General features: G+C 48.1%; 38 non-coding genes across 38 annotated transcripts; all 38 read left to right on the forward strand.

Annotated features, from left to right (window-relative positions):
• Window positions 1-459: 459 nt before the first annotated feature.
• Window positions 460-532, forward strand: Trnar-ucg (transfer RNA arginine (anticodon UCG)). Its single transcript has one exon. It is a non-coding gene; the product is annotated as a tRNA-Arg (tRNA).
• A 439-nt stretch (window positions 533-971) lies between these two features.
• On the forward strand, window positions 972-1,044 carry Trnak-cuu (transfer RNA lysine (anticodon CUU)). Its single transcript has one exon. It is a non-coding gene; the product is annotated as a tRNA-Lys (tRNA).
• A 321-nt stretch (window positions 1,045-1,365) lies between these two features.
• On the forward strand, window positions 1,366-1,437 carry Trnat-agu (transfer RNA threonine (anticodon AGU)). The gene has a single exon. It is a non-coding gene; the product is annotated as a tRNA-Thr (tRNA).
• A 548-nt stretch (window positions 1,438-1,985) lies between these two features.
• Trnar-ucg (transfer RNA arginine (anticodon UCG)) lies at window positions 1,986-2,058 on the forward strand. The gene has a single exon. It is a non-coding gene; the product is annotated as a tRNA-Arg (tRNA).
• Window positions 2,059-2,497: 439 nt separating this feature from the next.
• On the forward strand, window positions 2,498-2,570 carry Trnak-cuu (transfer RNA lysine (anticodon CUU)). Its single transcript has one exon. It is a non-coding gene; the product is annotated as a tRNA-Lys (tRNA).
• A 321-nt stretch (window positions 2,571-2,891) lies between these two features.
• Window positions 2,892-2,963, forward strand: Trnat-agu (transfer RNA threonine (anticodon AGU)). Its single transcript has one exon. It is a non-coding gene; the product is annotated as a tRNA-Thr (tRNA).
• Window positions 2,964-3,523: 560 nt separating this feature from the next.
• Trnar-ucg (transfer RNA arginine (anticodon UCG)) lies at window positions 3,524-3,596 on the forward strand. The gene has a single exon. It is a non-coding gene; the product is annotated as a tRNA-Arg (tRNA).
• A 439-nt stretch (window positions 3,597-4,035) lies between these two features.
• Trnak-cuu (transfer RNA lysine (anticodon CUU)) lies at window positions 4,036-4,108 on the forward strand. Its single transcript has one exon. It is a non-coding gene; the product is annotated as a tRNA-Lys (tRNA).
• Window positions 4,109-4,429: 321 nt separating this feature from the next.
• Trnat-agu (transfer RNA threonine (anticodon AGU)) lies at window positions 4,430-4,501 on the forward strand. Its single transcript has one exon. It is a non-coding gene; the product is annotated as a tRNA-Thr (tRNA).
• Window positions 4,502-5,055: 554 nt separating this feature from the next.
• Window positions 5,056-5,128, forward strand: Trnar-ucg (transfer RNA arginine (anticodon UCG)). Its single transcript has one exon. It is a non-coding gene; the product is annotated as a tRNA-Arg (tRNA).
• A 439-nt stretch (window positions 5,129-5,567) lies between these two features.
• Trnak-cuu (transfer RNA lysine (anticodon CUU)) lies at window positions 5,568-5,640 on the forward strand. Its single transcript has one exon. It is a non-coding gene; the product is annotated as a tRNA-Lys (tRNA).
• A 321-nt stretch (window positions 5,641-5,961) lies between these two features.
• On the forward strand, window positions 5,962-6,033 carry Trnat-agu (transfer RNA threonine (anticodon AGU)). The gene has a single exon. It is a non-coding gene; the product is annotated as a tRNA-Thr (tRNA).
• A 572-nt stretch (window positions 6,034-6,605) lies between these two features.
• Trnar-ucg (transfer RNA arginine (anticodon UCG)) lies at window positions 6,606-6,678 on the forward strand. The gene has a single exon. It is a non-coding gene; the product is annotated as a tRNA-Arg (tRNA).
• Window positions 6,679-7,117: 439 nt separating this feature from the next.
• On the forward strand, window positions 7,118-7,190 carry Trnak-cuu (transfer RNA lysine (anticodon CUU)). The gene has a single exon. It is a non-coding gene; the product is annotated as a tRNA-Lys (tRNA).
• Window positions 7,191-7,511: 321 nt separating this feature from the next.
• Window positions 7,512-7,583, forward strand: Trnat-agu (transfer RNA threonine (anticodon AGU)). Its single transcript has one exon. It is a non-coding gene; the product is annotated as a tRNA-Thr (tRNA).
• A 554-nt stretch (window positions 7,584-8,137) lies between these two features.
• Window positions 8,138-8,210, forward strand: Trnar-ucg (transfer RNA arginine (anticodon UCG)). The gene has a single exon. It is a non-coding gene; the product is annotated as a tRNA-Arg (tRNA).
• Window positions 8,211-8,649: 439 nt separating this feature from the next.
• On the forward strand, window positions 8,650-8,722 carry Trnak-cuu (transfer RNA lysine (anticodon CUU)). Its single transcript has one exon. It is a non-coding gene; the product is annotated as a tRNA-Lys (tRNA).
• Window positions 8,723-9,043: 321 nt separating this feature from the next.
• On the forward strand, window positions 9,044-9,115 carry Trnat-agu (transfer RNA threonine (anticodon AGU)). The gene has a single exon. It is a non-coding gene; the product is annotated as a tRNA-Thr (tRNA).
• Window positions 9,116-9,669: 554 nt separating this feature from the next.
• Trnar-ucg (transfer RNA arginine (anticodon UCG)) lies at window positions 9,670-9,742 on the forward strand. Its single transcript has one exon. It is a non-coding gene; the product is annotated as a tRNA-Arg (tRNA).
• A 439-nt stretch (window positions 9,743-10,181) lies between these two features.
• Window positions 10,182-10,254, forward strand: Trnak-cuu (transfer RNA lysine (anticodon CUU)). The gene has a single exon. It is a non-coding gene; the product is annotated as a tRNA-Lys (tRNA).
• A 321-nt stretch (window positions 10,255-10,575) lies between these two features.
• Trnat-agu (transfer RNA threonine (anticodon AGU)) lies at window positions 10,576-10,647 on the forward strand. Its single transcript has one exon. It is a non-coding gene; the product is annotated as a tRNA-Thr (tRNA).
• Window positions 10,648-11,195: 548 nt separating this feature from the next.
• Window positions 11,196-11,268, forward strand: Trnar-ucg (transfer RNA arginine (anticodon UCG)). The gene has a single exon. It is a non-coding gene; the product is annotated as a tRNA-Arg (tRNA).
• Window positions 11,269-11,707: 439 nt separating this feature from the next.
• Trnak-cuu (transfer RNA lysine (anticodon CUU)) lies at window positions 11,708-11,780 on the forward strand. The gene has a single exon. It is a non-coding gene; the product is annotated as a tRNA-Lys (tRNA).
• A 321-nt stretch (window positions 11,781-12,101) lies between these two features.
• On the forward strand, window positions 12,102-12,173 carry Trnat-agu (transfer RNA threonine (anticodon AGU)). Its single transcript has one exon. It is a non-coding gene; the product is annotated as a tRNA-Thr (tRNA).
• Window positions 12,174-12,727: 554 nt separating this feature from the next.
• Trnar-ucg (transfer RNA arginine (anticodon UCG)) lies at window positions 12,728-12,800 on the forward strand. The gene has a single exon. It is a non-coding gene; the product is annotated as a tRNA-Arg (tRNA).
• Window positions 12,801-13,239: 439 nt separating this feature from the next.
• Trnak-cuu (transfer RNA lysine (anticodon CUU)) lies at window positions 13,240-13,312 on the forward strand. Its single transcript has one exon. It is a non-coding gene; the product is annotated as a tRNA-Lys (tRNA).
• A 321-nt stretch (window positions 13,313-13,633) lies between these two features.
• Trnat-agu (transfer RNA threonine (anticodon AGU)) lies at window positions 13,634-13,705 on the forward strand. Its single transcript has one exon. It is a non-coding gene; the product is annotated as a tRNA-Thr (tRNA).
• Window positions 13,706-14,259: 554 nt separating this feature from the next.
• Trnar-ucg (transfer RNA arginine (anticodon UCG)) lies at window positions 14,260-14,332 on the forward strand. Its single transcript has one exon. It is a non-coding gene; the product is annotated as a tRNA-Arg (tRNA).
• Window positions 14,333-14,771: 439 nt separating this feature from the next.
• Window positions 14,772-14,844, forward strand: Trnak-cuu (transfer RNA lysine (anticodon CUU)). Its single transcript has one exon. It is a non-coding gene; the product is annotated as a tRNA-Lys (tRNA).
• Window positions 14,845-15,165: 321 nt separating this feature from the next.
• Trnat-agu (transfer RNA threonine (anticodon AGU)) lies at window positions 15,166-15,237 on the forward strand. Its single transcript has one exon. It is a non-coding gene; the product is annotated as a tRNA-Thr (tRNA).
• Window positions 15,238-15,794: 557 nt separating this feature from the next.
• Window positions 15,795-15,867, forward strand: Trnar-ucg (transfer RNA arginine (anticodon UCG)). Its single transcript has one exon. It is a non-coding gene; the product is annotated as a tRNA-Arg (tRNA).
• A 439-nt stretch (window positions 15,868-16,306) lies between these two features.
• Window positions 16,307-16,379, forward strand: Trnak-cuu (transfer RNA lysine (anticodon CUU)). The gene has a single exon. It is a non-coding gene; the product is annotated as a tRNA-Lys (tRNA).
• A 321-nt stretch (window positions 16,380-16,700) lies between these two features.
• Trnat-agu (transfer RNA threonine (anticodon AGU)) lies at window positions 16,701-16,772 on the forward strand. The gene has a single exon. It is a non-coding gene; the product is annotated as a tRNA-Thr (tRNA).
• Window positions 16,773-17,323: 551 nt separating this feature from the next.
• Trnar-ucg (transfer RNA arginine (anticodon UCG)) lies at window positions 17,324-17,396 on the forward strand. Its single transcript has one exon. It is a non-coding gene; the product is annotated as a tRNA-Arg (tRNA).
• Window positions 17,397-17,835: 439 nt separating this feature from the next.
• Trnak-cuu (transfer RNA lysine (anticodon CUU)) lies at window positions 17,836-17,908 on the forward strand. The gene has a single exon. It is a non-coding gene; the product is annotated as a tRNA-Lys (tRNA).
• A 321-nt stretch (window positions 17,909-18,229) lies between these two features.
• Trnat-agu (transfer RNA threonine (anticodon AGU)) lies at window positions 18,230-18,301 on the forward strand. Its single transcript has one exon. It is a non-coding gene; the product is annotated as a tRNA-Thr (tRNA).
• A 551-nt stretch (window positions 18,302-18,852) lies between these two features.
• Window positions 18,853-18,925, forward strand: Trnar-ucg (transfer RNA arginine (anticodon UCG)). The gene has a single exon. It is a non-coding gene; the product is annotated as a tRNA-Arg (tRNA).
• A 439-nt stretch (window positions 18,926-19,364) lies between these two features.
• Window positions 19,365-19,437, forward strand: Trnak-cuu (transfer RNA lysine (anticodon CUU)). Its single transcript has one exon. It is a non-coding gene; the product is annotated as a tRNA-Lys (tRNA).
• The last annotated feature ends 309 nt before the right edge of the window (window positions 19,438-19,746 follow it).

The following is a 19,746-nucleotide window of genomic DNA, read 5'->3' on the forward strand; positions in this document are numbered from 1 at the left end:
TCGCAAATGAATAGTGCAAATGGTGCTTTTAAAGTAGGCACCAGAAACTGCTGCTTTTGGGAGTCTCCGGAGAATGCCGACGTGAAATACTTGGTTCTTGTGATGTATTTTCTACCCCTGATAGAGACCCTCGCGGTTGTCGTCGTCGTCGTCGTCGTCGTCGTCGTCGGCGCCGCCGCCGCCGCTTTGGTAATAGCGGCAACTCGCCATTGTATCTCATAGGGTGAGGTACCTTCTGCAACCGACTGAGATGGCACTAAGCGATTGAAGCTGATTTGCACGCTCTTGTTTGATGAGCGTCATAAGGGCTTGAATGTAACTTGCGATGGGACACAGCAAGAAGTAGCGTCGCATTTTTAGTACTGAAATTGGAGAATTGCGTCAAAGATGGTAAATTCATTCCGGGAAGTGCACAAATGGCGATAATGAGCTGTGTTTGGGGAAGCGTATTGTGCCAGTGACCGTGTGGCCTAATGGATAAGGCGTCGGACTTCGGATCAGAAGGTTGCAGGTTCGAATCCTGTCACGGTCGAGTTTTTCCAGTTCTGCAAAAGATGCATGCTGTTTTACTGTGCTGTTTGAGTACTACAAAACTAGTTGAAAGTTGCTGCTGTCCGCTTCCTGGCTGCAAACCGGCGTCTACCTGAAGCTCAAGCAAGACAAGGGTGATGTGTAGCGAAATTTTCGGCACAGAGCCGTTCAGGAGAGTTTTTGTTGGAACTACTGCGTCTGATTCAGGGCCCAAGAGCTACGCCACAGGCGTCTGCGCACAGTCGAGCATGTGTGTTGAATAATGGTGCTGATAGCCACGTATCATTTGAAGCAGATTTGATGCCTTTCGGAGACAATTTTTCATTGAATAGGATTGTAGCTCATTTGTGGCAGCAGGAAATAAGCTGTAGTCAAAAGGATCTTCCATAGATGGTCGCAGGTCCCATCAGTATTGTATGGCTCGTAAAGCATTGTGTGGAGCCCGGCTAGCTCAGTCGGTAGAGCATGAGACTCTTAATCTCAGGGTCGTGGGTTCGAGCCCCACGCTGGGCGTTGCAAAATTTTGTGTCTACGCGGATGCAACCTGCGCCCCTCTCGTGAGCCTTGCGTAATGAACGTAACGGGTTACGACGATGCCTAGCTTCGTATGAATATCAGAGGAATGGTATTTGAAGCTGAAAGTAACTCTGAAATGAAATAAATGTGTTGTTTTGGAATTTTAGGTGTACATCGATATCGTGTGAGATGTGTAGGAAAGCAGCAGCTGTGCTAACTAAATGCAAATAATGGTCGCTAATGCGGTGCGTTTCCAGCTGAAGATCTCCGATTCACTAGTCCATAAGAACAAAGTACCCGAAAAGCGCGGTAGGAGGCGCCTCCTTAGCTCAGTGGCAGAGCGCTGGTCTAGTAAACCAGAGGTCGTGAGTTCGATCCTCACAGGAGGCAAATGAATTTTGTAAAAGCCCCTCCCACCGTGGCCCTTTCGAAAAAAGCGGTCAAGGATAAAACAAATTATAAATGGGTGCGGTATTTAAGAAATGCTCTCGCAAATGAATAGTGCGAATGGTGCTATTAAAGTAGGCACCAGAAACTGCTGCTTTTGGGAGTCTCCGGAGAATGCCGACGTGAAATACTTGGTTCTTGTGATGTATTTTCTACCCCTGATAGAGACCCTCGCGGTTGTCGTCGTCGTCGTCGTCGTCGGCGCCGCCGCCGCCGCTTTGGTAATAGCGGCAACTCGCCATAGTATCTCATAGGGTGAGGTACCTTCTGCAACCGACTGAGATGGCACTAAGCGATTGAAGCTGATTTGCACGCTCTTGTTTGATGAGCGTCATAAGGGCTTGAATGTAACTTGCGATGGGACACAGCAAGAAGTAGCGTCGCATTTTTAGTACTGAAATTGGAGAATTGCGTCAAAGATGGTAAATTCATTCCGGGAAGTGCACAAATGGCGATAATGAGGTGTGTTTGGGGAAGTGTATTGCGCCAGTGACCGTGTGGCCTAATGGATAAGGCGTCGGACTTCGGATCCGAAGATTGCAGGTTCGAATCCTGTCACGGTCGAGTTTTTCCAGTTCTGCAAAAGATGCATGCTGTTTTACTGTGCTGTTTGAGTACTACAAAACTAGTTGAAAGTTGCTGCTGTCCGCTTCCTGGCTGCAAACCGGCGTCTACCTGAAGCTCAAGCAAGACAAGGGTGATGTGTAGCGAAATTTTCGGCACAGAGCCGTTCAGGAGAGTTTTTGTTGGAACTACTGCGTCTGATTCAGGGCCCAAGAGCTACGCCACAGGCGTCTGCGCACAGTCGAGCATGTGTGTTGAATAATGGTGCTGATAGCCACGTATCATTTGAAGCAGATTTGATGCCTTTCGGAGACAATTTTTCATTGAATAGGATTGTAGCTCATTTGTGGCAGCAGGAAATAAGCTGTAGTCAAAAGGATCTTCCATAGATGGTCGCAGGTCCCATCAGTATTGTATGGCTCGTAAAGCATTGTGTGGAGCCCGGCTAGCTCAGTCGGTAGAGCATGAGACTCTTAATCTCAGGGTCGTGGGTTCGAGCCCCACGCTGGGCGGTGCAAAATTCTGTGTCTACGCGGATGCAACCTGCGCCCCTCTCGTGAGCCTTGCGTAATGAACGTAACGGGTTACGACGATGCCTAGCTTCGTATGAATATCAGAGGAATGGTATTTGAAGCTGAAAGTAACTCTGAAATGAAATAAATGTGTTGTTTTGGAATTTTAGGTGTACATCGATATCGTGTGAGATGTGTAGGAAAGCAGCAGCTGTGCTAACTAAATGCAAATAATGGTCGCTAATGCGGTGCGTTTCCAGCTGAAGATCTCCGATTCACTAGTCCATAAGAACAAAGTACCCGAAAAGCGCGCTAGGAGGCGCCTCCTTAGCTCAGTGGCAGAGCGCTGGTCTAGTAAACCAGAGGTCGTGAGTTCGATCCTCACAGGAGGCAAATGAATTTTGTAAAAGCCCCTCCCACCGTGGCCCTTTCGAAAAAAGCGGTCAAGGATAAAACAAATTATAAATGGGTGCGGTATTTAAGAAATGCTCTCGCAAATGAATAGTGCAAATGGTGCTATTAAAGTAGGCACCAGAAACTGCTGCTTTTGGGAGTCTCCGGAGAATGCCGACGTGAAATACTTGGTCCTTGTGATGTATTTTCTACCCCTGATAGAGACCCTCGCGGTTGTCGTCGTCGTCGTCGTCGTCGTCGTCGTCGTCGGCGCCGCCGCCGCCGCTTTGGTAATAGCGGCAACTCGCCATAGTATCTCATAGGGTGAGGTACCTTCTGCAACCGACTGAGATGGCACTAAGCGATTGAAGCTGATTTGCACGCTCTTGTTTGATGAGCGTCATAAGGGCTTGAATGTAACTTGCGATGGGACACAGCAAGAAGTAGCGTCGCATTTTTAGTACTGAAATTGGAGAATTGCGTCAAAGATGGTAAATTCATTCCGGGAAGTGCACAAATGGCGATAATGAGGTGTGTTTGGGGAAGTGTATTGCGCCAGTGACCGTGTGGCCTAATGGATAAGGCGTCGGACTTCGGATCCGAAGATTGCAGGTTCGAATCCTGTCACGGTCGAGTTTTTCCAGTTCTGCAAAAGATGCATGCTGTTTTACTGTGCTGTTTGAGTACTACAAAACTAGTTGAAAGTTGCTGCTGTCCGCTTCCTGGCTGCAAACCGGCGTCTACCTGAAGCTCAAGCAAGACAAGGGTGATGTGTAGCGAAATTTTCGGCACAGAGCCGTTCAGGAGAGTTTTTGTTGGAACTACTGCGTCTGATTCAGGGCCCAAGAGCTACGCCACAGGCGTCTGCGCACAGTCGAGCATGTGTGTTGAATAATGGTGCTGATAGCCACGTATCATTTGAAGCAGATTTGATGCCTTTCGGAGACAATTTTTCATTGAATAGGATTGTAGCTCATTTGTGGCAGCAGGAAATAAGCTGTAGTCAAAAGGATCTTCCATAGATGGTCGCAGGTCCCATCAGTATTGTATGGCTCGTAAAGCATTGTGTGGAGCCCGGCTAGCTCAGTCGGTAGAGCATGAGACTCTTAATCTCAGGGTCGTGGGTTCGAGCCCCACGCTGGGCGGTGCAAAATTCTGTGTCTACGCGGATGCAACCTGCGCCCCTCTCGTGAGCCTTGCGTAATGAACGTAACGGGTTACGACGATGCCTAGCTTCGTATGAATATCAGAGGAATGGTATTTGAAGCTGAAAGTAACTCTGAAATGAAATAAATGTGTTGTTTTGGAATTTTAGGTGTACATCGATATCGTGTGAGATGTGTAGGAAAGCAGCAGCTGTGCTAACTAAATGCAAATAATGGTCGCTAATGCGGTGCGTTTCCAGCTGAAGATCTCCGATTCACTAGTCCATAAGAACAAAGTACCCGAAAAGCGCGCTAGGAGGCGCCTCCTTAGCTCAGTGGCAGAGCGCTGGTCTAGTAAACCAGAGGTCGTGAGTTCGATCCTCACAGGAGGCAAATGAATTTTGTAAAAGCCCCTCCCACCGTGGCCCTTTCGAAAAAAGCGGTCAAGGATAAAACAAATTATAAATGGGTGCGGTATTTAAGAAATGCTCTCGCAAATGAATAGTGCAAATGGTGCTATTAAAGTAGGCACCAGAAACTGCTGCTTTTGGGAGTCTCCGGAGAATGCCGACGTGAAATACTTGGTTCTTGTGATGTATTTTCTACCCCTGATAGAGACCCTCGCGGTTGTCGTCGTCGTCGTCGTCGTCGTCGGCGGCGGCGCCGCCGCCGCTTTGGTAATAGCGGCAACTCGCCATTGTATCTCATAGGGTGAGGTACCTTCTGCAACCGACTGAGATGGCACTAAGCGATTGAAGCTGATTTGCACGCTCTTGTTTGATGAGCGTCATAAGGGCTTGAATGTAACTTGCGATGGGACACAGCAAGAAGTAGCGTCGCATTTTTAGTACTGAAATTGGAGAATTGCGTCAAAGATGGTAAATTCATTCCGGGAAGTGCACAAATGGCGATAATGAGGTGTGTTTGGGGAAGCGTATTGCGCCAGTGACCGTGTGGCCTAATGGATAAGGCGTCGGACTTCGGATCCGAAGATTGCAGGTTCGAATCCTGTCACGGTCGAGTTTTTCCAGTTCTGCAAAAGATGCATGCTGTTTTACTGTGCTGTTTGAGTACTACAAAACTAGTTGAAAGTTGCTGCTGTCCGCTTCCTGGCTGCAAACCGGCGTCTACCTGAAGCTCAAGCAAGACAAGGGTGATGTGTAGCGAAATTTTCGGCACAGAGCCGTTCAGGAGAGTTTTTGTTGGAACTACTGCGTCTGATTCAGGGCCCAAGAGCTACGCCACAGGCGTCTGCGCACAGTCGAGCATGTGTGTTGAATAATGGTGCTGATAGCCACGTATCATTTGAAGCAGATTTGATGCCTTTCGGAGACAATTTTTCATTGAATAGGATTGTAGCTCATTTGTGGCAGCAGGAAATAAGCTGTAGTCAAAAGGATCTTCCATAGATGGTCGCAGGTCCCATCAGTATTGTATGGCTCGTAAAGCATTGTGTGGAGCCCGGCTAGCTCAGTCGGTAGAGCATGAGACTCTTAATCTCAGGGTCGTGGGTTCGAGCCCCACGCTGGGCGGTGCAAAATTCTGTGTCTACGCGGATGCAACCTGCGCCCCTCTCGTGAGCCTTGCGTAATGAACGTAACGGGTTACGACGATGCCTAGCTTCGTATGAATATCAGAGGAATGGTATTTGAAGCTGAAAGTAACTCTGAAATGAAATAAATGTGTTGTTTTGGAATTTTAGGTGTACATCGATATCGTGTGAGATGTGTAGGAAAGCAGCAGCTGTGCTAACTAAATGCAAATAATGGTCGCTAATGCGGTGCGTTTCCAGCTGAAGATCTCCGATTCACTAGTCCATAAGAACAAAGTACCCGAAAAGCGCGCTAGGAGGCGCCTCCTTAGCTCAGTGGCAGAGCGCTGGTCTAGTAAACCAGAGGTCGTGAGTTCGATCCTCACAGGAGGCAAATGAATTTTGTAAAAGCCCCTCCCACCGTGGCCCTTTCGAAAAAAGCGGTCAAGGATAAAACAAATTATAAATGGGTGCGGTATTTAAGAAATGCTCTCGCAAATGAATAGTGCAAATGGTGCTATTAAAGTAGGCACCAGAAACTGCTGCTTTTGGGAGTCTCCGGAGAATGCCGACGTGAAATACTTGGTTCTTGTGATGTATTTTCTACCCCTGATAGAGACCCTCGCGGTTGTCGTCGTCGTCGTCGTCGTCGTCGTCGTCGTCGTCGTCGTCGTCGTCGGCGCCGCCGCCGCTTTGGTAATAGCGGCAACTCGCCATTGTATCTCATAGGGTGAGGTACCTTCTGCAACCGACTGAGATGGCACTAAGCGATTGAAGCTGATTTGCACGCTCTTGTTTGATGAGCGTCATAAGGGCTTGAATGTAACTTGCGATGGGACACAGCAAGAAGTAGCGTCGCATTTTTAGTACTGAAATTGGAGAATTGCGTCAAAGATGGTAAATTCATTCCGGGAAGTGCACAAATGGCGATAATGAGGTGTGTTTGGGGAAGCGTATTGCGCCAGTGACCGTGTGGCCTAATGGATAAGGCGTCGGACTTCGGATCCGAAGATTGCAGGTTCGAATCCTGTCACGGTCGAGTTTTTCCAGTTCTGCAAAAGATGCATGCTGTTTTACTGTGCTGTTTGAGTACTACAAAACTAGTTGAAAGTTGCTGCTGTCCGCTTCCTGGCTGCAAACCGGCGTCTACCTGAAGCTCAAGCAAGACAAGGGTGATGTGTAGCGAAATTTTCGGCACAGAGCCGTTCAGGAGAGTTTTTGTTGGAACTACTGCGTCTGATTCAGGGCCCAAGAGCTACGCCACAGGCGTCTGCGCACAGTCGAGCATGTGTGTTGAATAATGGTGCTGATAGCCACGTATCATTTGAAGCAGATTTGATGCCTTTCGGAGACAATTTTTCATTGAATAGGATTGTAGCTCATTTGTGGCAGCAGGAAATAAGCTGTAGTCAAAAGGATCTTCCATAGATGGTCGCAGGTCCCATCAGTATTGTATGGCTCGTAAAGCATTGTGTGGAGCCCGGCTAGCTCAGTCGGTAGAGCATGAGACTCTTAATCTCAGGGTCGTGGGTTCGAGCCCCACGCTGGGCGGTGCAAAATTCTGTGTCTACGCGGATGCAACCTGCGCCCCTCTCGTGAGCCTTGCGTAATGAACGTAACGGGTTACGACGATGCCTAGCTTCGTATGAATATCAGAGGAATGGTATTTGAAGCTGAAAGTAACTCTGAAATGAAATAAATGTGTTGTTTTGGAATTTTAGGTGTACATCGATATCGTGTGAGATGTGTAGGAAAGCAGCAGCTGTGCTAACTAAATGCAAATAATGGTCGCTAATGCGGTGCGTTTCCAGCTGAAGATCTCCGATTCACTAGTCCATAAGAACAAAGTACCCGAAAAGCGCGCTAGGAGGCGCCTCCTTAGCTCAGTGGCAGAGCGCTGGTCTAGTAAACCAGAGGTCGTGAGTTCGATCCTCACAGGAGGCAAATGAATTTTGTAAAAGCCCCTCCCACCGTGGCCCTTTCGAAAAAAGCGGTCAAGGATAAAACAAATTATAAATGGGTGCGGTATTTAAGAAATGCTCTCGCAAATGAATAGTGCGAATGGTGCTATTAAAGTAGGCACCAGAAACTGCTGCTTTTGGGAGTCTCCGGAGAATGCCGACGTGAAATACTTGGTTCTTGTGATGTATTTTCTACCCCTGATAGAGACCCTCGCGGTTGTCGTCGTCGTCGTCGTCGTCGTCGTCGTCGGCGCCGCCGCCGCTTTGGTAATAGCGGCAACTCGCCATTGTATCTCATAGGGTGAGGTACCTTCTGCAACCGACTGAGATGGCACTAAGCGATTGAAGCTGATTTGCACGCTCTTGTTTGCTGAGCGTCATAAGGGCTTGAATGTAACTTGCGATGGGACACAGCAAGAAGTAGCGTCGCATTTTTAGTACTGAAATTGGAGAATTGCGTCAAAGATGGTAAATTCATTCCGGGAAGTGCACAAATGGCGATAATGAGGTGTGTTTGGGGAAGCGTATTGCGCCAGTGACCGTGTGGCCTAATGGATAAGGCGTCGGACTTCGGATCCGAAGATTGCAGGTTCGAATCCTGTCACGGTCGAGTTTTTCCAGTTCTGCAAAAGATGCATGCTGTTTTACTGTGCTGTTTGAGTACTACAAAACTAGTTGAAAGTTGCTGCTGTCCGCTTCCTGGCTGCAAACCGGCGTCTACCTGAAGCTCAAGCAAGACAAGGGTGATGTGTAGCGAAATTTTCGGCACAGAGCCGTTCAGGAGAGTTTTTGTTGGAACTACTGCGTCTGATTCAGGGCCCAAGAGCTACGCCACAGGCGTCTGCGCACAGTCGAGCATGTGTGTTGAATAATGGTGCTGATAGCCACGTATCATTTGAAGCAGATTTGATGCCTTTCGGAGACAATTTTTCATTGAATAGGATTGTAGCTCATTTGTGGCAGCAGGAAATAAGCTGTAGTCAAAAGGATCTTCCATAGATGGTCGCAGGTCCCATCAGTATTGTATGGCTCGTAAAGCATTGTGTGGAGCCCGGCTAGCTCAGTCGGTAGAGCATGAGACTCTTAATCTCAGGGTCGTGGGTTCGAGCCCCACGCTGGGCGGTGCAAAATTCTGTGTCTACGCGGATGCAACCTGCGCCCCTCTCGTGAGCCTTGCGTAATGAACGTAACGGGTTACGACGATGCCTAGCTTCGTATGAATATCAGAGGAATGGTATTTGAAGCTGAAAGTAACTCTGAAATGAAATAAATGTGTTGTTTTGGAATTTTAGGTGTACATCGATATCGTGTGAGATGTGTAGGAAAGCAGCAGCTGTGCTAACTAAATGCAAATAATGGTCGCTAATGCGGTGCGTTTCCAGCTGAAGATCTCCGATTCACTAGTCCATAAGAACAAAGTACCCGAAAAGCGCGCTAGGAGGCGCCTCCTTAGCTCAGTGGCAGAGCGCTGGTCTAGTAAACCAGAGGTCGTGAGTTCGATCCTCACAGGAGGCAAATGAATTTTGTAAAAGCCCCTCCCACCGTGGCCCTTTCGAAAAAAGCGGTCAAGGATAAAACAAATTATAAATGGGTGCGGTATTTAAGAAATGCTCTCGCAAATGAATAGTGCGAATGGTGCTATTAAAGTAGGCACCAGAAACTGCTGCTTTTGGGAGTCTCCGGAGAATGCCGACGTGAAATACTTGGTTCTTGTGATGTATTTTCTACCCCTGATAGAGACCCTCGCGGTTGTCGTCGTCGTCGTCGTCGTCGTCGTCGGCGCCGCCGCCGCCGCTTTGGTAATAGCGGCAACTCGCCATTGTATCTCATAGGGTGAGGTACCTTCTGCAACCGACTGAGATGGCACTAAGCGATTGAAGCTGATTTGCACGCTCTTGTTTGATGAGCGTCATAAGGGCTTGAATGTAACTTGCGATGGGACACAGCAAGAAGTAGCGTCGCATTTTTAGTACTGAAATTGGAGAATTGCGTCAAAGATGGTAAATTCATTCCGGGAAGTGCACAAATGGCGATAATGAGCTGTGTTTGGGGAAGCGTATTGTGCCAGTGACCGTGTGGCCTAATGGATAAGGCGTCGGACTTCGGATCAGAAGGTTGCAGGTTCGAATCCTGTCACGGTCGAGTTTTTCCAGTTCTGCAAAAGATGCATGCTGTTTTACTGTGCTGTTTGAGTACTACAAAACTAGTTGAAAGTTGCTGCTGTCCGCTTCCTGGCTGCAAACCGGCGTCTACCTGAAGCTCAAGCAAGACAAGGGTGATGTGTAGCGAAATTTTCGGCACAGAGCCGTTCAGGAGAGTTTTTGTTGGAACTACTGCGTCTGATTCAGGGCCCAAGAGCTACGCCACAGGCGTCTGCGCACAGTCGAGCATGTGTGTTGAATAATGGTGCTGATAGCCACGTATCATTTGAAGCAGATTTGATGCCTTTCGGAGACAATTTTTCATTGAATAGGATTGTAGCTCATTTGTGGCAGCAGGAAATAAGCTGTAGTCAAAAGGATCTTCCATAGATGGTCGCAGGTCCCATCAGTATTGTATGGCTCGTAAAGCATTGTGTGGAGCCCGGCTAGCTCAGTCGGTAGAGCATGAGACTCTTAATCTCAGGGTCGTGGGTTCGAGCCCCACGCTGGGCGTTGCAAAATTTTGTGTCTACGCGGATGCAACCTGCGCCCCTCTCGTGAGCCTTGCGTAATGAACGTAACGGGTTACGACGATGCCTAGCTTCGTATGAATATCAGAGGAATGGTATTTGAAGCTGAAAGTAACTCTGAAATGAAATAAATGTGTTGTTTTGGAATTTTAGGTGTACATCGATATCGTGTGAGATGTGTAGGAAAGCAGCAGCTGTGCTAACTAAATGCAAATAATGGTCGCTAATGCGGTGCGTTTCCAGCTGAAGATCTCCGATTCACTAGTCCATAAGAACAAAGTACCCGAAAAGCGCGCTAGGAGGCGCCTCCTTAGCTCAGTGGCAGAGCGCTGGTCTAGTAAACCAGAGGTCGTGAGTTCGATCCTCACAGGAGGCAAATGAATTTTGTAAAAGCCCCTCCCGCCGTGGCCCTTTCGAAAAAAGCGGTCAAGGATAAAACAAATTATAAATGGGTGCGGTATTTAAGAAATGCTCTCGCAAATGAATAGTGCGAATGGTGCTATTAAAGTAGGCACCAGAAACTGCTGCTTTTGGGAGTCTCCGGAGAATGCCGACGTGAAATACTTGGTTCTTGTGATGTATTTTCTACCCCTGATAGAGACCCTCGCGGTTGTCGTCGTCGTCGTCGTCGTCGGCGCCGCCGCCGCCGCTTTGGTAATAGCGGCAACTCGCCATAGTATCTCATAGGGTGAGGTACCTTCTGCAACCGACTGAGATGGCACTAAGCGATTGAAGCTGATTTGCACGCTCTTGTTTGATGAGCGTCATAAGGGCTTGAATGTAACTTGCGATGGGACACAGCAAGAAGTAGCGTCGCATTTTTAGTACTGAAATTGGAGAATTGCGTCAAAGATGGTAAATTCATTCCGGGAAGTGCACAAATGGCGATAATGAGGTGTGTTTGGGGAAGTGTATTGCGCCAGTGACCGTGTGGCCTAATGGATAAGGCGTCGGACTTCGGATCCGAAGATTGCAGGTTCGAATCCTGTCACGGTCGAGTTTTTCCAGTTCTGCAAAAGATGCATGCTGTTTTACTGTGCTGTTTGAGTACTACAAAACTAGTTGAAAGTTGCTGCTGTCCGCTTCCTGGCTGCAAACCGGCGTCTACCTGAAGCTCAAGCAAGACAAGGGTGATGTGTAGCGAAATTTTCGGCACAGAGCCGTTCAGGAGAGTTTTTGTTGGAACTACTGCGTCTGATTCAGGGCCCAAGAGCTACGCCACAGGCGTCTGCGCACAGTCGAGCATGTGTGTTGAATAATGGTGCTGATAGCCACGTATCATTTGAAGCAGATTTGATGCCTTTCGGAGACAATTTTTCATTGAATAGGATTGTAGCTCATTTGTGGCAGCAGGAAATAAGCTGTAGTCAAAAGGATCTTCCATAGATGGTCGCAGGTCCCATCAGTATTGTATGGCTCGTAAAGCATTGTGTGGAGCCCGGCTAGCTCAGTCGGTAGAGCATGAGACTCTTAATCTCAGGGTCGTGGGTTCGAGCCCCACGCTGGGCGGTGCAAAATTCTGTGTCTACGCGGATGCAACCTGCGCCCCTCTCGTGAGCCTTGCGTAATGAACGTAACGGGTTACGACGATGCCTAGCTTCGTATGAATATCAGAGGAATGGTATTTGAAGCTGAAAGTAACTCTGAAATGAAATAAATGTGTTGTTTTGGAATTTTAGGTGTACATCGATATCGTGTGAGATGTGTAGGAAAGCAGCAGCTGTGCTAACTAAATGCAAATAATGGTCGCTAATGCGGTGCGTTTCCAGCTGAAGATCTCCGATTCACTAGTCCATAAGAACAAAGTACCCGAAAAGCGCGCTAGGAGGCGCCTCCTTAGCTCAGTGGCAGAGCGCTGGTCTAGTAAACCAGAGGTCGTGAGTTCGATCCTCACAGGAGGCAAATGAATTTTGTAAAAGCCCCTCCCACCGTGGCCCTTTCGAAAAAAGCGGTCAAGGATAAAACAAATTATAAATGGGTGCGGTATTTAAGAAATGCTCTCGCAAATGAATAGTGCAAATGGTGCTATTAAAGTAGGCACCAGAAACTGCTGCTTTTGGGAGTCTCCGGAGAATGCCGACGTGAAATACTTGGTTCTTGTGATGTATTTTCTACCCCTGATAGAGACCCTCGCGGTTGTCGTCGTCGTCGTCGTCGTCGGCGGCGGCGGCGCCGCCGCCGCTTTGGTAATAGCGGCAACTCGCCATTGTATCTCATAGGGTGAGGTACCTTCTGCAACCGACTGAGATGGCACTAAGCGATTGAAGCTGATTTGCACGCTCTTGTTTGATGAGCGTCATAAGGGCTTGAATGTAACTTGCGATGGGACACAGCAAGAAGTAGAGTCGCATTTTTAGTACTGAAATTGGAGAATTGCGTCAAAGATGGTAAATTCATTCCGGGAAGTGCACAAATGGCGATAATGAGCTGTGTTTGGGGAAGCGTATTGTGCCAGTGACCGTGTGGCCTAATGGATAAGGCGTCGGACTTCGCATCCGAAGGTTGCAGGTTCGAATCCTGTCACGGTCGAGTTTTTCCAGTTCTGCAAAAGATGCATGCTGTTTTACTGTGCTGTTTGAGTACTACAAAACTAGTTGAAAGTTGCTGCTGTCCGCTTCCTGGCTGCAAACCGGCGTCTACGTGAAGCTCAAGCAAGACAAGGGTGATGTGTAGCGAAATTTTCGGCACAGAGCCGTTCAGGAGAGTTTTTGTTGGAACTACTGCGTCTGATTCAGGGCCCAAGAGCTACGCCACAGGCGTCTGCGCACAGTCGAGCATGTGTGTTGAATAATGGTGCTGATAGCCACGTATCATTTGAAGCAGATTTGATGCCTTTCGGAGACAATTTTTCATTGAATAGGATTGTAGCTCATTTGTGGCAGCAGGAAATAAGCTGTAGTCAAAAGGATCTTCCATAGATGGTCGCAGGTCCCATCAGTATTGTATGGCTCGTAAAGCATTGTGTGGAGCCCGGCTAGCTCAGTCGGTAGAGCATGAGACTCTTAATCTCAGCGTCGTGGGTTCGAGCCCCACGCTGGGCGGTGCAAAATGTTGTGTCTACGCGGATGCAACCTGCGCCCCTCTCGTGAGCCTTGCGTAATGAACGTAACGGGGTACGACGATGCCTAGCTTCGTATGAATATCAGAGGAATGGTATTTGAAGCTGAAAGTAACTCTGAAATGAAATAAATGTGTTGTTTTGGAATTTTAGGTGTACATCGATATCGTGTGAGATGTGTAGGAAAGCAGCAGCTGTGCTAACTAAATGCAAATAATGGTCGCTAATGCGGTGCGTTTCCAGCTGAAGATCTCCGATTCACTAGTCCATAAGAACAAAGTACCCGAAAAGCGCGCTAGGAGGCGCCTCCTTAGCTCAGTGGCAGAGCGCTGGTCTAGTAAACCAGAGGTCGTGAGTTCGATCCTCACAGGAGGCAAATGAATTTTGTAAAAGCCCCTCCCACCGTGGCCCTTTCGAAAAAAGCGGTCAAGGATAAAACAAATTATAAATGGGTGCGGTATTTAAGAAATGCTCTCGCAAATGAATAGTGCGAATGGTGCTATTAAAGTAGGCACCAGAAACTGCTGCTTTTGGGAGTCTCCGGAGAATGCCGACGTGAAATACTTGGTTCTTGTGATGTATTTTCTACCCCTGATAGAGACCCTCGCGGTTGTCGTCGTCGTCGTCGTCGTCGTCGTCGGCGCCGCCGCCGCCGCTTTGGTAATAGCGGCAACTCGCCATTGTATCTCATAGGGTGAGGTACCTTCTGCAACCGACTGAGATGGCACTAAGCGATTGAAGCTGATTTGCACGCTCTTGTTTGATGAGCGTCATAAGGGCTTGAATGTAACTTGCGATGGGACACAGCAAGAAGTAGCGTCGCATTTTTAGTACTGAAATTGGAGAATTGCGTCAAAGATGGTAAATTCATTCCGGGAAGTGCACAAATGGCGATAATGAGGTGTGTTTGGGGAAGCGTATTGCGCCAGTGACCGTGTGGCCTAATGGATAAGGCGTCGGACTTCGGATCCGAAGATTGCAGGTTCGAATCCTGTCACGGTCGAGTTTTTCCAGTTCTGCAAAAGATGCATGCTGTTTTACTGTGCTGTTTGAGTACTACAAAACTAGTTGAAAGTTGCTGCTGTCCGCTTCCTGGCTGCAAACCGGCGTCTACCTGAAGCTCAAGCAAGACAAGGGTGATGTGTAGCGAAATTTTCGGCACAGAGCCGTTCAGGAGAGTTTTTGTTGGAACTACTGCGTCTGATTCAGGGCCCAAGAGCTACGCCACAGGCGTCTGCGCACAGTCGAGCATGTGTGTTGAATAATGGTGCTGATAGCCACGTATCATTTGAAGCAGATTTGATGCCTTTCGGAGACAATTTTTCATTGAATAGGATTGTAGCTCATTTGTGGCAGCAGGAAATAAGCTGTAGTCAAAAGGATCTTCCATAGATGGTCGCAGGTCCCATCAGTATTGTATGGCTCGTAAAGCATTGTGTGGAGCCCGGCTAGCTCAGTCGGTAGAGCATGAGACTCTTAATCTCAGCGTCGTGGGTTCGAGCCCCACGCTGGGCGGTGCAAAATGTTGTGTCTACGCGGATGCAACCTGCGCCCCTCTCGTGAGCCTTGCGTAATGAACGTAACGGGGTACGACGATGCCTAGCTTCGTATGAATATCAGAGGAATGGTATTTGAAGCTGAAAGTAACTCTGAAATGAAATAAATGTGTTGTTTTGGAATTTTAGGTGTACATCGATATCGTGTGAGATGTGTAGGAAAGCAGCAGCTGTGCTAACTAAATGCAAATAATGGTCGCTAATGCGGTGCGTTTCCAGCTGAAGATCTCCGATTCACTAGTCCATAAGAACAAAGTACCCGAAAAGCGCGGTAGGAGGCGCCTCCTTAGCTCAGTGGCAGAGCGCTGGTCTAGTAAACCAGAGGTCGTGAGTTCGATCCTCACAGGAGGCAAATGAATTTTGTAAAAGCCCCTCCCGCCGTGGCCCTTTCGAAAAAAGCGGTCAAGGATAAAACAAATTATAAATGGGTGCGGTATTTAAGAAATGCTCTCGCAAATGAATAGTGCGAATGGTGCTATTAAAGTAGGCACCAGAAACTGCTGCTTTTGGGAGTCTCCGGAGAATGCCGACGTGAAATACTTGGTTCTTGTGATGTATTTTCTACCCCTGATAGAGACCCTCGCGGTTGTCGTCGTCGTCGTCGTCGTCGTCGTCGTCGGCGCCGCCGCCGCCGCTTTGGTAATAGCGGCAACTCGCCATTGTATCTCATAGGGTGAGGTACCTTCTGCAACCGACTGAGATGGCACTAAGCGATTGAAGCTGATTTGCACGCTCTTGTTTGATGAGCGTCATAAGGGCTTGAATGTAACTTGCGATGGGACACAGCAAGAAGTAGCGTCGCATTTTTAGTACTGAAATTGGAGAATTGCGTCAAAGATGGTAAATTCATTCCGGGAAGTGCACAAATGGCGATAATGAGGTGTGTTTGGGGAAGCGTATTGCGCCAGTGACCGTGTGGCCTAATGGATAAGGCGTCGGACTTCGGATCCGAAGATTGCAGGTTCGAATCCTGTCACGGTCGAGTTTTTCCAGTTCTGCAAAAGATGCATGCTGTTTTACTGTGCTGTTTGAGTACTACAAAACTAGTTGAAAGTTGCTGCTGTCCGCTTCCTGGCTGCAAACCGGCGTCTACCTGAAGCTCAAGCAAGACAAGGGTGATGTGTAGCGAAATTTTCGGCACAGAGCCGTTCAGGAGAGTTTTTGTTGGAACTACTGCGTCTGATTCAGGGCCCAAGAGCTACGCCACAGGCGTCTGCGCACAGTCGAGCATGTGTGTTGAATAATGGTGCTGATAGCCACGTATCATTTGAAGCAGATTTGATGCCTTTCGGAGACAATTTTTCATTGAATAGGATTGTAGCTCATTTGTGGCAGCAGGAAATAAGCTGTAGTCAAAAGGATCTTCCATAGATGGTCGCAGGTCCCATCAGTATTGTATGGCTCGTAAAGCATTGTGTGGAGCCCGGCTAGCTCAGTCGGTAGAGCATGAGACTCTTAATCTCAGCGTCGTGGGTTCGAGCCCCACGCTGGGCGGTGCAAAATTTTGTGTCTACGCGGATGCAACCTGCGCCCCTCTCGTGAGCCTTGCGTAATGAACGTAACGGGGTACGACGATGCCTAGCTTCGTATGAATATCAGAGGAATGGTATTTGAAGCTGAAAGTAACTCTGAAATGAAATAAATGTGTTGTTTTGGAATTTTAGGTGTACATCGATATCGTGTGAGATGTGTAGGAAAGCAGCAGCTGTGCTAACTAAATGCAAATAATGGTCGCTAATGCGGTGCGTTTCCAGCTGAAGATCTCCGATTCACTAGTCCATAAGAACAAAGTACCCGAAAAGCGCGCTAGGAGGCGCCTCCTTAGCTCAGTGGCAGAGCGCTGGTCTAGTAAACCAGAGGTCGTGAGTTCGATCCTCACAGGAGGCAAATGAATTTTGTAAAAGCCCCTCCCGCCGTGGCCCTTTCGAAAAAAGCGGTCAAGGATAAAACAAATTATAAATGGGTGCGGTATTTAAGAAATGCTCTCGCAAATGAATAGTGCGAATGGTGCTATTAAAGTAGGCACCAGAAACTGCTGCTTTTGGGAGTCTCCGGAGAATGCCGACGTGAAATACTTGGTTCTTGTGATGTATTTTCTACCCCTGATAGAGACCCTCGCGGTTGTCGTCGTCGTCGTCGTCGTCGTCGGCGCCGCCGCCGCCGCTTTGGTAATAGCGGCAACTCGCCATTGTATCTCATAGGGTGAGGTACCTTCTGCAACCGACTGAGATGGCACTAAGCGATTGAAGCTGATTTGCACGCTCTTGTTTGATGAGCGTCATAAGGGCTTGAATGTAACTTGCGATGGGACACAGCAAGAAGTAGCGTCGCATTTTTAGTACTGAAATTGGAGAATTGCGTCAAAGATGGTAAATTCATTCCGGGAAGTGCACAAATGGCGATAATGAGGTGTGTTTGGGGAAGCGTATTGCGCCAGTGACCGTGTGGCCTAATGGATAAGGCGTCGGACTTCGGATCCGAAGATTGCAGGTTCGAATCCTGTCACGGTCGAGTTTTTCCAGTTCTGCAAAAGATGCATGCTGTTTTACTGTGCTGTTTGAGTACTACAAAACTAGTTGAAAGTTGCTGCTGTCCGCTTCCTGGCTGCAAACCGGCGTCTACCTGAAGCTCAAGCAAGACAAGGGTGATGTGTAGCGAAATTTTCGGCACAGAGCCGTTCAGGAGAGTTTTTGTTGGAACTACTGCGTCTGATTCAGGGCCCAAGAGCTACGCCACAGGCGTCTGCGCACAGTCGAGCATGTGTGTTGAATAATGGTGCTGATAGCCACGTATCATTTGAAGCAGATTTGATGCCTTTCGGAGACAATTTTTCATTGAATAGGATTGTAGCTCATTTGTGGCAGCAGGAAATAAGCTGTAGTCAAAAGGATCTTCCATAGATGGTCGCAGGTCCCATCAGTATTGTATGGCTCGTAAAGCATTGTGTGGAGCCCGGCTAGCTCAGTCGGTAGAGCATGAGACTCTTAATCTCAGCGTCGTGGGTTCGAGCCCCACGCTGGGCGGTGCAAAATTTTGTGTCTACGCGGATGCAACCTGCGCCCCTCTCGTGAGCCTTGCGTAATGAACGTAACGGGGTACGACGATGCCTAGCTTCGTATGAATATCAGAGGAATGGTATTTGAAGCTGAAAGTAACTCTGAAATGAAATAAATGTGTTGTTTTGGAATTTTAGGTGTACATCGATATCGTGTGAGATGTGTAGGAAAGCAGCAGCTGTGCTAACTAAATGCAAATAATGGTCGCTAATGCGGTGCGTTTCCAGCTGAAGATCTCCGATTCACTAGTCCATAAGAACAAAGTACCCGAAAAGCGCGCTAGGAGGCGCCTCCTTAGCTCAGTGGCAGAGCGCTGGTCTAGTAAACCAGAGGTCGTGAGTTCGATCCTCACAGGAGGCAAATGAATTTTGTAAAAGCCCCTCCCGCCGTGGCCCTTTCGAAAAAAGCGGTCAAGGATAAAACAAATTATAAATGGGTGCGGTATTTAAGAAATGCTCTCGCAAATGAATAGTGCGAATGGTGCTATTAAAGTAGGCACCAGAAACTGCTGCTTTTGGGAGTCTCCGGAGAATGCCGACGTGAAATACTTGGTTCTTGTGATGTATTTTCTACCCCTGATAGAGACCCTCGCGGTTGTCGTCGTCGTCGTCGTCGTCGTCGGCGCCGCCGCCGCCGCTTTGGTAATAGCGGCAACTCGCCATTGTATCTCATAGGGTGAGGTACCTTCTGCAACCGACTGAGATGGCACTAAGCGATTGAAGCTGATTTGCACGCTCTTGTTTGATGAGCGTCATAAGGGCTTGAATGTAACTTGCGATGGGACACAGCAAGAAGTAGCGTCGCATTTTTAGTACTGAAATTGGAGAATTGCGTCAAAGATGGTAAATTCATTCCGGGAAGTGCACAAATGGTGATAATGAGGTGTGTTTGGGGAAGCGTATTGCGCGAGTGACCGTGTGGCCTAATGGATAAGGCGTCGGACTTCGGATCCGAAGATTGCAGGTTCGAATCCTGTCACGGTCGAGTTTTTCCAGTTCTGCAAAAGATGCATGCTGTTTTACTGTGCTGTTTGAGTACTACAAAACTAGTTGAAAGTTGCTGCTGTCCGCTTCCTGGCTGCAAACCGGCGTCTACCTGAAGCTCAAGCAAGACAAGGGTGATGTGTAGCGAAATTTTCGGCACAGAGCCGTTCAGGAGAGTTTTTGTTGGAACTACTGCGTCTGATTCAGGGCCCAAGAGCTACGCCACAGGCGTCTGCGCACAGTCGAGCATGTGTGTTGAATAATGGTGCTGATAGCCACGTATCATTTGAAGCAGATTTGATGCCTTTCGGAGACAATTTTTCATTGAATAGGATTGTAGCTCATTTGTGGCAGCAGGAAATAAGCTGTAGTCAAAAGGATCTTCCATAGATGGTCGCAGGTCCCATCAGTATTGTATGGCTCGTAAAGCATTGTGTGGAGCCCGGCTAGCTCAGTCGGTAGAGCATGAGACTCTTAATCTCAGCGTCGTGGGTTCGAGCCCCACGCTGGGCGGTGCAAAATTTTGTGTCTACGCGGATGCAACCTGCGCCCCTCTCGTGAGCCTTGCGTAATGAACGTAACGGGTTACGACGATGCCTAGCTTCGTATGAATATCAGAGGAATGGTATTTGAAGCTGAAAGTAACTCTGAAATGAAATAAATGTGTTGTTTTGGAATTTTAGGTGTACATCGATATCGTGTGAGATGTGTAGGAAAGCAGCAGCTGTGCTAACTAAATGCAAATAATGGTCGCTAATGCGGTGCGTTTCCAGCTGAAGATCTCCGATTCACTAGTCCATAAGAACAAAGTACCCGAAAAGC

The sequence above is a fragment of the Schistocerca nitens genome, chromosome 8 (genome assembly GCF_023898315.1).
Source record: "Schistocerca nitens isolate TAMUIC-IGC-003100 chromosome 8, iqSchNite1.1, whole genome shotgun sequence".
In the NCBI taxonomy this organism is placed as follows: Eukaryota; Metazoa; Arthropoda; class Insecta; order Orthoptera; family Acrididae; genus Schistocerca; species Schistocerca nitens.